Source organism: Crotalus tigris, unplaced genomic scaffold (assembly GCF_016545835.1).
Source record: "Crotalus tigris isolate CLP2741 ecotype Arizona unplaced genomic scaffold, ASM1654583v1 scf7180000023589.2044511, whole genome shotgun sequence".
Lineage (NCBI taxonomy): Eukaryota > Metazoa > Chordata > Lepidosauria > Squamata > Viperidae > Crotalus > Crotalus tigris.
The window spans coordinates 1,454,579-1,468,704 of record NW_024100062.1 but is presented as its reverse complement, the minus strand read 5'-3'; the positions used below and the strand labels follow the sequence as shown (position 1 = coordinate 1,468,704).

At 36.8% G+C, this 14,126-nt stretch overlaps 1 protein-coding gene across 2 annotated transcripts in view; it reads right to left on the bottom strand.

Moving 5' to 3' along the window:
- The window catches only part of BNC2 (basonuclin 2), a 433,897-nt gene that overhangs the window by 367,861 nt on the left and 51,910 nt on the right, over window positions 1-14,126 (bottom strand). The gene's annotated exons all lie outside the window — the stretch shown is intronic.

Genomic DNA, 14,126 nt, shown 5'->3' with positions numbered 1-14,126 from the left:
CAGAGGCAGCCTGGACAATTCCTATTGGCTTTTGAAAGCCAATAGAATTACACTCTATTCAAGAGAGTCTATTCTATTGGCTTTCAAAAGCCAATAGAATAAAAGGGAGTAGCACAGCTAAGGAAAAGGGGGAAAAAATGGCGGACTGCATTGTTTGGCGACCCCCGCGAAATGGTCGTTCGACCCCAAATGGGGTCCCGACCCACAGGTTGAGAACCACTGTTGTACATCAATGCACTTTGATTTCACATGTGTTTTTACACATGAAATTTAAAAGTCATAATAAAAGAGAATACTTAAAAATAAGAATTTTCATATTCCATGTCAGCCTGGATATAACTGAAGAACTAATGTATTAATGTTGAAGACAATGTCTGTAATACAACATTTGGATATAGGCACATGGGGAAAAATGGCTCTGAGCCAAAGTATCCACTCATGAAACTTCTCCATGATAAATGAGCATCATTAATCAAAACTCCATAAAAGAACACTAGTTGCCATTTGAGACTACTCTCCCATTTCTAATTATGGTTATCCACTGGGGAACAAAAATATTTTCTGGTAGGTATTCCAGGGAACATTCTTGGTGCTTGTAGACAATAATTAGACCAGTTTGCCTAACCATCACCTCACATGGATTGTATGATTACAATAACTGTGGTGCACAGTTATAACATGTAAAACCTAGAACTATATATCCTGAAAAAAAAACATCATTCTGATGCAGGTTTATCAGCTCTAAATTGTCCTTTAGATGTTAAAAAGAGAGAGAGAAAGTCAGTATACACTTTAAAGAGTCCGGACCTTAGCTAAGCAAAGCTCCCTCCATTTGAACCTAGAAGCCATAACAACTCTCACAGGCTTTCTCTCTGTCCCTGTTGGGACTAAAGGACAGATAAATTCTGACCCAAAAGTCCAAGAAGCTGATAAAGAATATCAGCCATGCCCTTGGTTTGCATACATGATGTATTCAGTTGACGCAGTTAAAATGATTGTACTGACATCTCCAAGCACACTGTGTATATTATGATACCTAATATCGTATTTTCCGGCATATAAGACAATTCGGCGTATAAGATGACTCCCGACTTCGGAGAAGATTTGCATGGTTTAGAAGGTCGTCTTATACGCCGGAAAATACGGTATTCTGATAAACAGATGGCAATGGAGAAGCCATTGTAAAGAAGCAAGTGTAAAAAGAAGGGCAACTTGTCCAAATCCCATGAAAATCTACAGCTGGGATAGAGGTTAGTGCAAGTCTATGTTCAGTCATGTGGATTAGCAAGTGGCTTTGAGTTAACACTACCTTGGTGACGAATTTAGATTGCTTAGAAAAACCATAACTGAACAATCTATGGCTTAATGTGATGTGTGAATCTAGTCAATAACTACCATCCAAGTTCATATAATACAAACTAAGCCTAAATCAGATGAATGGCAATATGAGGGATTGCTTCTGAAGATCAAGCCATTTTATCTCTGCTCTAAATTATTTGCTCAAATAGTGCAGGCAAAGCTGTATAAGCTTAACATGAAACGGAGGTTGCCAGTTTAAAGATAATGCCATACACATTTTTTTAAGGATTAAAAAAAATAAGTCAAGATAATATCCATGCACATTATTGCAATAAACAAATGTAATTGCACTCTGATGTTATTGAAATACTGATGCTACTTTCAAGCATTCTTGATAGAAAGCCAGCCTCTTTGCCCATGCAAACAGTAGTTATGATTCAAAGCAGACAGTACGTTGTGTAACCACCCCAGTGATACTTTTTTATATAGCATTTGATAAACTCTGCCAGGGAAATTCAAAACAATCCATAGTTGTCTTTTCTATCTTGTATCTTTTATAACTGAAAGAAAGTATCCAGTTTGCATTTTAAAATGTTTTACAGACACATATTCTAAAGAGACTCTAGAGGAATTTTCCCAAGATCTGAAAAATGCAATTCTACAAGCAAAAGATGATGGCTGTCATGTGGGTGTGCTGCAAGTTATTGCAGAATTGTGTTTATTTGCAATAACTTGCAATGCGCCAAAATCCATTTTATGAATTCGCTTTCTGAAAACAAATCAGAACATATTTTTAAAGATGTTCTGAAGATCACTGGATGACTTTGGACCAATCACTATTTTTCAGCTAATATATGCTCCATAAGATTGTAGTGATGCAATGGACAGGAAGAAAAATACACAAATACACATACATTCATTATACACACACACACATAGGATTCTGACGGGCATACAATGATAACATTGCTAACACAGCCAGGCACAATAACAAGGCCATCACTAACTTCTGTTAATTACCAGGGTCAGCAAAGAAAGGCAGGTTGCAGTGATAACTCCAAGAAATAGCAAGAGCTCCCACTAAATATTCCTCACTCTGCTTAATAACTCAGGTTTCAGTCACAGAATATTCGCATGGAGTTCATATAGCAATATTCTGTATCTCCTATCCTCTTCAACAGGGGTGTCAAACTCGCAACATCATGTGACGTGTCACGACGTATCACGACTTTTTTGCCATTGCTGGCAATGGGGTGGGCGCGGTTTTGCTATAATGCATCTGGCCCGCAGGCCAGCAGTTTAACACCCCTGTTTATTTTTTCTTTCTACCTTTCCCTCCATTCAACATTTCTTTTTCTGGAGTTGTCCCCACAATATTGGGAAGGGAGGGCACAATACAACATAGGAGGGACACACATTTTTCATCCACCTAAGAAATACCTATATCATCAGGTCAAAGGCCCACCTAATCCAGCATTACATAGCTGCATTAGCATGATGAACTAAACCAAGTCATTTAAAGACACAGTATGCAATTTCAATATGAATCCTGGTTAAATGTGGTGTAAATGGTTGATTACTTACCTTGTCTCAAGTTAGCTGTGTCTCCAGTTTAGGACAAAATGGCTAACTTGATATTCCTTATCCTTGGTCTCTGATATAAAAAACAGCTATGTCAATTGTTTGGTCAATAGTTTATTTACCCCTATCACCACAGTATTGCCATGAAATGGGAATGGTGAAATAAAAATTGGAAAAGGGTGAAACTTTTCTTCACCTTAGCCACAGTTGTTTTAATATCTATCTATCTACTTAGAATAGAATAGAGCTGGAAGGGACCTTGGAGGTCTTCTAGTCCAGGCCCCTGCTCAAGCAGGTAGAACCTACACCATTTCAGACAAGTGATTGTCTAGTCTTTTCTTTAAAATCTCCAGTGATGGAGCACCCACAATTTCTGAAAACAAGCTGTTCCACGTTTTAATTGTCCTCACTGTTAGGAAGTTTCTCCTTAATTGCAGGTTGCTTCTCTCTTTTATCAGTTTCCAACCATTGTTTCTTGTCCTGTCTTCTGGAACTTTGGAGAATAATTTGACCCATCTTCTTCGTGGCTAAGAGGTCATCAAATGTTGCAAAGGCCCTCATGAAGCACCAAAACCAAATCCAATAAAGCAATAACAGTTCATCTGCCAGAGTGAAAAAATACCTGCTCAAAATTATGCCCTTCCAACTATGGGGAAATAACAGGGATTAGAAATCTTGACTCAAATGACTAATTCACTTTTCTCCTCCACATCTCTGTTGGTTTGAGCCCCAAAAGGCATCTAGCATTATACCAGAGCTTTAAAAGAAGAAGACCTTAATGCAAGCAGACAATTTTCTGGCTGGCTTGCATTACAGTATTTTTCTTCACATGTAAGAAAAACTGAATATTACTTGAAGGTTAATCTCACATATCCTCAGGAGTGAAGATAAATGCCAAGACATAGACAGTCATCACAAACACAACATGTAGACACTTCCTCTCTGCCATGCCCAAAAAAGGTTAAAACATCCTATATAGCAGAAAGGAAATGAGGAGGCAGAAGTTGATGCTAATTGAGAGGGAGGCACTCTCCTATATTATTACAGCATCTATCTGTGAAAAAAAAATCCCCCTCTAAATTGTATTGCATCATTCATCCATAAGACTTCCTATTGGTCTGATACAGATAGTGACTGAATTTGCACACTGCAAGTCATCACAAATCTCAATGATTTACATTTGACTGCGCACAAATAATAAACACAAAATAAATGTTGCTTAAATTAGATTGTAAAGTCAATGTATGGTGCTAATTGAGAAATCATGATTAAATGAATTCATAATGAGCATTACCTTAGTGAAGGCATGAGGCTAAACCAGAGGTCTTGAAACTTGGCCCTTTTATGACTTGTGGACTTCAACTCCCAGAATTCCTCAGCTGAGGAATTCTGGGAGTTGAAGTCCACAAGTCATAAAAGGGCCAAGTTTCAAGACCCCTGGGCTAAACCTTAAAAGAGAAAGCAGAAGTGTGTGAAAATTCACAATATGCATTCATTTCCTAATTATGGCTGGGAAACTTAAAACATATCCTTGGCTAGCAATGAGTAGTAGTAGTACGAGGAGGAGTAAGGCAGCATGCCATTTCAAGTTGAAGTATCAGTTCTGCCTAGATTTCTCTCATTAATTTAATCTTTTTTAAAGTTTATTCTGAAATGTAATATTTGAAACCTCTTCATTGGCTGCAGCACGCTTTCTAAAAGATGGTTACAGCTGCAAAAACAAAAGCTCTTCATAGCATCAAGTCTTTTCCAGAGCCATTTATTGTTCCATGTTAGCAAAGGACACTAGAAGAAGGAAAAGAGAAGAAGGAAAAGAGATTGCTGCTAAAGTCATATTTGTTTTAAAGTATTTTAAAACAAATGGGACATTTAAATGGGACATTTTCCTAATAGGGAAGGACAGTGTATCAAATGGCTGTAGCTATAGGTTTAGAGAGCCAGAATAAAAAGAGAGGGCAAATTTGTACCTATTAATACAATGGCCTCTTTGTGCCATCAGATTCTTTATCAACCTCAAGAAATTAGAGCAAGCTGATGCATTATTATAAATGCTGACAAGAACGTCATATAAGAGAACTAATTAAGGCTGAAGTTTCTACACAGGATCTACAGAGCTACGGATTCAATCACCTTTTCAATGCAGGCAATAGAGCTATATAAACCTAACTGTGTTTTTAAGGCTACACAGCAGCTTCCGGTACTATATATTTCTATACTGCTCACTACCGGGCATTTCTGTGAGCATTTCCCTAGTGCAGGGGTAGGCAATCTTGGCTCTTTTATGATTCATGGATTTCCTGTGCTGACTCAGGAATTCTGGGAGTTGAAGTCCAAGAGTCATAAAAGAACCAAGGTTGCCTACCCCTGCCCTAGTGGTTAGTTCTGTTCTTGTTTCCTTGAATCAGCAGAAAGCCTTAAATTTGCTTTTACCATTTCTTGTCCCTATCTTGCCTGTACCGAATCTGTTCCAGCATGAGATACGCAAAACATCATCTGGGAGAAATTCCATGCTAATATGGACTAGCCACCTGTATCTGATTGAAAACTGGGGATGCCAAGATCTTGCAGGCAGACTAGAACTATGCCCTTTGAGATACTGGTTCCTTTTTATCAGTGTCAGCAAACCTAACACAATGTTAGTACTGTATAAAGTTTCTTGAAATAATTGGGCCAAATCATATGGTAAATGATATGCTTTTTCATTATAATAAAATAAGCATTCCACACAAAAGTATTTTGTAGTAATGGGTATACCTCAAGTTCAATATTTGAATCAAGCATCAAAATATCTGTTTTCTTAACTCTAGTAGGTAAAAGAAAAAAACTGTGATATAGTTATAGACAAAAAACAGATAAATTCAAGGCCCGGGATTAAGGATATAATATAATTCTGCTGTTGTTTTATACGCATTACATATTAACATACATTAAAAGCTACCCATGCTCCAAAACAGCAAAATAAAAAATGAAAAATTCGGAGAATTGTAGCTATTCCATTTTATAACTGTATTTATAATATTTATATCTTGCTTCAATCCTAGATTCTAAGCGAAAATACACAGAAAAATCCAGTATATCATCTAATAACCAAAACATAATGATCAGTCATTAATCAATACTCCCATAAGTGGTGAGGTAGCCTAGAGGTAGAGCTTTTTCCTCACAGTCAGGAGGCTGTGAGTTTGATCCTAGGTAGCAGCAGATATTTTTCTCTCTCTGGGTGCAAAGAGAAAATATCTGGAAGGGCATCCGGCCATTTAAACATTCAGCTCCGTTCAGTTGCCCCCGACTCCACCCCAATGGAAGGGATTACAGAGTTGTTTTTAAAAAAATCAATACTCCAATGAAGTTATTTCTGAGTCAAGATTATGAAACACAATCCAAGTGGTATGTCCTCCAAAAAATGGAGAATTGCTAGGAGGACCAGGACAATCAGCTGGAAATTTATCTCAAATGTTCTCAACATCTGCTTATTCTAGTTCAACCTGAATGTCCTCCAAAATGTGGATTTCAGCTTCCAGAATCCCCAACTAGCATGACCATTGTTAAGATTTCGGTGAATTGAAGTCCATACATCAAAGGACACTCATATTTGGGAAGACTATTATATCTATGGAGGAAAGGATCAGCTAGACCAGGAGTGTCAAACTGCCGGCCCACGGGCCGGATACATCATAGCGAAACCGTGCCTACCTCATTGCAGGCAATTGCAAAAAAGTTGTGATACGTCGCAACACCTCACATGACATTGCGAGTTTGACACCCCTGAGTTAGACCATGATAAACAATAGCTTCCACAAGGAAACTTGTGCTAAGTCTGGTCTTTTAAAGTCCATAGACCTAATGTCTCGACTTTCTCCATTCTATGCTTTTATTTCTCATCCACTGGCCTTCTTAACGTGATGGCTGATAAAACTGAACCTATGGAAAGACTACAGAGATAAATCAAAATAACTGGTCTTTATTACCTGATTACTACTTGGTACTTAAAGAAGACAAATCACAGAATTTTAAGGGAGGCAGCAAGCAAGTTCAGGTATTGGCGACTTCTCAGAAACCAATAATGATACCATGCCTAAAACTTTCCCATATAAATAATACTTCTGAAGTAATGTGACGAAAAACAGTATCCACCATACCTTACCCATCTTGCAATAAGCAAATGCATTATGTTGCATTTTTCTAAGATAATGGCTTTCATAACTGTTTTAATAACTGTATTATGATATAAATCAATCAACTGTAAATGCACACATTTCATAGCTTTTTTTGAAGCAAACAAGTATCAGCGCTTTAGAAGAAAAAATAGAGTTATTTTATTTTGGAGGGACAATCAGGAGGCAACTGAGCAAATGCACTTTTATGGGCAAATTTTGATGGGAGCTTTTTCAAGATAATATAACAAAGAAAAACAAAGTAAGATCCAACAACAAAAGGGAGAGTCTAAAACAGTTACCCATATATTCTAAAAAAGTGCCATAATAAATTATTTGAGGAAAGGGTCATAAAGGAATGGAAGATAAAATTAGAACTACAGAAAAGTTAGAACCAATTGAGAAGCCATATATTATTAATATCTTAATATTAAAAATTAAGAGAAAGTACACAATAATTAACAAAAAAAGCTGCCACTAATTATCTGAACGAAGGACCATATTTGGCAATTCATTTATCCAGAGTTTGAAGGCTTGGAATTGATACAATGAAAAGCTGAAACAAAATGCTTTTAAAATACAGAAAGAACTCCCTTAGTTTCTCTCTACAAATGTAGGTCTCTTATATCTATAGCAAAACTGGGATAGTGGTTATGCAATATCCAGATTCTCCTTGATCCTTCAGCAGCTTTTGATGACATCTACCATGGTATCCTGGATCAACTGCAAGCATTAAATATACGAGGTACAGTGTTCTGGTGGTTCTCTCTTTCTGTCAGGCTAGTTCCAGTAGAATTGACAGGAAGTGGCCTTAGGCCTCTCACTTGTGAAGTGCCATAAGGTTTGACATTCCACCCCTCCTTTTTAATACCTATATGAAGCTGCTGCAGAGGTCATCCATCCATATGCAATCAAGTATCATCTATATACTGCGTAACATGGCCTACAGAACTGCTGAATTCTTGCTCCGATGCCTGGAGTCTATCAGGTTCTAGATCAGGGGTGTCAAATTTGCAATGTCATGTGACGTATCGCGACTTTTTTCCCACTGCCGGCAATGGGGTGGGCGTGGGCCCGTGGGCCAGTAGTTTGACACTCCTGCTCTAGATGGAGAAGAATAGATATAAACCTAACCTTGAGAAGCCTGATGTTTCTGAGCTTCTGATTCCCTGGTTCTAGGGACAGACCTGGAGCACAATTTAATGTTTCATCTGAACTCACAAGTCCATGTAGTAGCTGTGACCAGGATGACCTTTCTCAAAATTTGTCTGGTATGCCAATGGCACTGTTTTCTGGAGCAGGAATCCTTTCTCGCTATCATCAGTCCTTAGTCACCTTGCATGCGAACTGTTACATACACTTGGGTATTTGAAGGTCACCTACTCGCTGGAGGTTTGAAGTGCTCTAACCCTCTCATCTTGAAAATGGTATAAAATATCTACTTCTTTTCCCAGGTCTTGGTACAGCAGGTGTCTTTGGGAAGTTTTAACTAACATTATGCTATTTTAATTCCCAGTTTATTGCTTTCTATTATTTTGTACTATATTGGATGTGTTTTTAACTGCATGCCTCCTAGAGTCGCTTTAGGTTGGGAGTCCTATAAATGTGAATTGTAAACAAGTGAAATACTGTCAATTAAAACTATTGAATTTCTATAAATTATGTTGATACATAATTTATACACATATTATGGACACCCGTATTTTACTCATTATAGCAAAGCTGTAAAAGGAATTCTAATAACTTTTATCTAGAGTTTCTTAATTACTACACTCACAAGGTCTAAAGAGAGCTGAATCTTTAAAGTTTTATTTTGCTTGTTTAACTAGCATGTATGATTCAATTTTACAACATGCTTCTATAGATGGAGTTCAGAATATGCCCTGACAGGTGCCATAAAGTACTTCAGATTAGTTTCACTGCCAGTGAAACTAATCATAACCAGGAACTTTATATTATAATACTTTAAACAGAACTAGATTCATTATAGTCATGCAATGAAAGTATCATTACATGTTTAGTCATCATGATTTTAAAACAGTGGATCAAAGAAAGTTGAACACAAATCAGAAAGCTTATTTGTGCATTTAAACTACTTTCAGAACATTGTTTAGCTAATAATAACAAAATAGAATCAAAAATAATCCTTTCATAATGTCTTACTGGGTAAAATAACTCAGTATTAAATGTCAATGATAATGTACTGCCAGAAAATATTGGAGTCCCTCAAAACACAACTGAATAGCATCCAAGTAAAATATTTTACTGTAGAGGATTATCACAAATGCCCATATGATGAGGCATAATAAAATATAAATGGCCATGTGTCTCAAAAAATGGGACTATGCCAGTCAATAGTGGGCAAAAGGGCAAAAATAAGACGTCCACATATGTTAATGTGTAACCATACCCTTATAGGTGAAAATGATATTGGAGTAATCTTCAATAAAAATATTTATTCATTCAGAGAAACTTTAATAAAAGATAGCATATCCATTTCCAGATTCAGGAAAGAATTTGGGAATATTTTAGTACATTTCACATCAATTTCACATACTTGGATTCACAGGCTGTTCACTCAAGCATACTGCTGAATTTCAATACCCAGCAATCTAAGCTAGCATGACCAAAAGTGAAGCTGTTCAGGGTTGCCGTTCATGCATAAAAACTCCATGCCTGTTGTTGTTGCAAATAATATATTGTTTGTTAAGAACAAATGATAAGGCATCACAGATTGGAAGGAAAATCTGGGCTTGGGTTTTTCACAGAAAATCAACTTTTTTTAAAAAAATCCCTTCACCTCCTAATTAGATGCAACATGGCTGTCCATGTATCAATCTTGTCCTTCAGTTAGAGGAGCAGCTGCCCACACTCACATGTTGTATCTACCTACCAATCTGCTTCACTTCTTCAGTGTTTAGGATTCTTTGGAGGTGAGACAAACTGCAGGAAAATTGTTTTCCGTCTTGCGGTGAACATTTGGAAGACGGCATTCATTTCAGTGAAGTACAGCTCAATACATGGAGAGCGACAGGTTCCCCATCTTTGGCTTAAACAGTAAAAATACATGTTATACTTAATATGTGATGTACAGCAAACACTACTATTTGGGTACTGCACATTAAGTTCTTCTCCACTGTCTACTCATATATTCTGCTCTATTCGATCCTACTCTGAGAAGTATCTTAAACATTTCCTAAAAACAATGGACTCTTCTGAAGCTTCCATATGTGGAGTTACACCGGTTTTCCCTATGTCTCGAATTATGAAATGAACATTGTAAGCTTGTTGGGGCAGGTTTTTTTTTTTTATTTTGCTTAATATTTGGCATAACCCAGTTAAAAGGTGGTACATATGTGCCAGCTGAGCAGCAGCACACCTTCAATCAAGCAGTTTCCACCGTAAAATAAGTACAGTATTCTCCTTTATGACCCAATTCTGTTGCACCTGGTAGATTAAGCATTTGGGATAGAATACACAGACTGCCAAATTAATAATTCGGCATGGAACATGACATTATACTGGCACTGCTGGCAGAAATGCCACCACAAATCAGGGTGTTAAGCTATCAAAGTCACTGTTCATGAATCTACTTAAGCACATACTCTACAGTACAGTATTTATGATGAACTCGTCTGGTCAGTACTTTGGATGAATTAGTTTGATTCATTGAAGGCCTGTGCCTCCCAGCTTCCAATTAAACCTTTTCAAAGCATATTGTAAAGCAAAGCAATGTCAATAAAAATAAACAAGCGGCAGAATAAAATAAAACCAATCATTAACACACCTGTCAGTTGAACAAACCATTGCTGTAGATCACAAAGAGGACATTTCAAAGAAGATAGGTGAGCTTTGCTGACAATGGATTTGACCCCTTGAGATTAGAAACTCCAAACAAAATGAAAATATTTTTTTTTAATCGCCAAGAGAAATAAAGCAACACAAGTCTCGCTCCAAAAGATTTGAGCAAATTAAATTGGTTTTGCATGGCAGTTGTGGGGGATTGTCAGGAGCAAATAATCAGATCTACAAGTGAAAGGTTAACTAGCTACTTTATTGCTCATACCTATTTTGCAGAAATCGTCCCAGACTGGCTGTTTGCACTTGGGCCAGACTAGAAAAGGTTCCCCAGCATTCAAGAAGGGGGCAGCAGGGAGTGTCACACCTTGCCTTCTTGTCCTTACATAGCAACTCCAGAATAATTTCACATTTGACTCCTCCTATTGGCTTGGTCAGTCTTTCTCTGACAGGGAGGAAATATATTAAAATATATTTCTCCCCCACTCACTGTGTATAGTAATCAAAGTGGTGGACTTAGAACGTAAGGTTCTAATTTCATCCTCACGCATACAAGCTCGTTTTGGGTTAATGATTCTCTCTCAGTCCAACTGTCTGTCTCATTCATTCATTCATTCATTCATTCATTCATTCATTCATTCATTCATTCTTCATCTGTATAAATAACTCAAGAGGGTGAATTACATAATTCTTCTTTCGCCTCCTATTTTCCCTACAACAACAACCCTGTAAGGTGGGTTGGGCTCAAGTCACCCAAGTGGCTTTCATGCCTAAAGCAGGACTACAACTCACACTCTCCTATTTTCTAGCCTGGTGCTTTAACCACCAGAACCAACTCTTGTTGTGGGGAAAATTTAGAGGGAAGGGGGGAATGTTATGAATATTGATTGCCAATCCTGAAAGGAAATTGGAATGGAAATATAAAAAAAATGTGAAAAATTGATATACAATGATCACAACTTTGGGAAGAGCATTTCAGGTTTCAGATCAATCCTATCAAGTCTGAGTTGTTTTGGGCTTTGGGGCCTATTGGTTCAAGAGACCTTTCATCTTATTTTTAATATTGTTAGCCAGCCAGAGTCATGCATTTGAGATGGAAGGACATATGAATCTAATAACTAAATAAATAAAGGCATTGTTATCCGCTGAAATGGTGATGACTCAATGCCAGTAATCAAATCACTCCAAAGAAGTTTTTCCTTAAGCTTTCTTTAAAATATCTTCATTGATAAGAAGTCCCAGGGCACTGAGCTATATAAAAACAAACTGTAGCTATATTGCCCATTATTGGGGGGCAATTATTAAAATTCCATATTAGTGCAACTGGTAAACAAAACAAATAGGGGAGAAAGCATTTAGCCCTAAACCTAACATGTTCCAGACCAGGCCTACACAACATACGGTCTTCCACTGTTTTTTGAGAATTCATTAAATTCATTGCCACTAAACATTTCTGCACTGCCACATCCCTGAAGGACACATTGCCAAGCCCCTCCAAAGTCTTCAGGCCTCTAATGTAGTGTTTCCCAAACTTGACAATTTTAAGGCATGTGGACTTCAACTCCCAGAATTCCACAGCCAGCTGCATCACTGCTGCCCCTTCATTAGCCATCAAATAGCTGATTAGCATGCTAGCTAATTTTTTTTTTTTTTAGTTTTGAGATCTTGCTCTACCTTCTCAATTAGACTTTACCAGGTGTTGCGAACTTTTCCAGGTTGCACAAAGTAGTCCAAGACTACTTTAGGAAAGGAACAAACAATGCTTGAGCATCCATTTTGGAAAATATAATATTTTCCTGTGACTGGCTTCAGATATAGATTCCCCATTGTTTAGAGAGGATCATTTAATTGGTTCTTTTTTTTCTCATAACAAAAATATTTTTCTTAATTGAAATTTGACCATTTTCTTTGGTCAACTGGATGAGTTATTTACAATGTGGGGTGGGGTTTTTTTTTTGCATTTGCTCTATTTTCTTTCTATGTGCATTTTTTTCAAAATGAAAGTTGGAATTTAATCTAATTATTGAGCTGAAGACACTATTCTAACTAATTTAAGCATGAACTCTTGCTCTGCCATGCCTCTGAATAGTTAAGCAATTCATTTTAAGCATTTATTTGACTAGTTATTGTGATTAACTCTACTCAATCATATTCTACTAACCCTACTATAACACCATCACCTTAATCAACATCTTTACTGTTGCACTCCAAACAAAAATGAGATGCAAATATTGTTCATGTATTGTAGCCCAGTTGCTACAAGTTTAGTCTTCAAACTGCTATTTTATCCAAAGTGACTATTAGTCTGAAATCCTATTCACAGAATTGATGGCAATGCAGGGGGAGAAAGAGAACCAGGTCACAGAATATAAGGAGGTTATGCTGCCATCAGCTCCCCTTCACAATGGTCATCAATAACCTTGGCTGTTTAAATTTGAAGAACTAGACACAGTTAGTTTGCCCTCCACCTCTCCCAAAAAATATTAGGAGAAAACATTTTAATTTTCCAGAGAGTATTCTGTACCAGTTAAATACTCTCAATTCATGTTTCGCCCACATAAAATGATTGAAATTGACTATTTTAGAAAACTAATCTCAGCAAATCTTAAAAATACAGGACAACATACAGACTCGGTCCTATTCTAAAAGTCCTTATTGCTACAATACTTTATTAAGCCAACAGAACTATCACCAAAACTATTAATGGTTCTTGAGATCTTAAGAAGTACAGATAAAGTGGTAGAGGAGATAAAAAAACAAAAATAGCAATTCTGATTGCTTCAGAAAAAGGCTAACATGGTAAAACAAATAAATGACAGATGCTATGAACAGTGATTCTAATCTATATCAACTATTGTTAAAAGAGAACCTCTGTTCTCTGTTGGATTACTCTGTAGAACTATTTCCCCCTTGAAATGACATTTGCAGTGAAGGAAATTGTGGATAAATTAAAAGTGATACTTACTGCAAATAACACATCCACTGTATTTAACACTTAAGTCAACATACCGTTTGCCTTCCAACTGTGGAAAACCCATTATACTGAATAGTGCCAAAGTCAGCTTGAAAATTTATAACCAAAGATGTTGGAGCCCCGATATTCAGGCATGGACATTTTTTAAAAAAGTTTGATTTATCTGTACTAGAAATGAACAAGTAAATTAAGTATTTTCTTCTCATCTTTAAAATATGAACATGCTAATTTTTATTATTGTTTCCTTAAGGATTAAGCAAATACTGAAGGCTAACTTAAATGATAATTGCTTTCACAGAAACATTGCAACATACATAAAA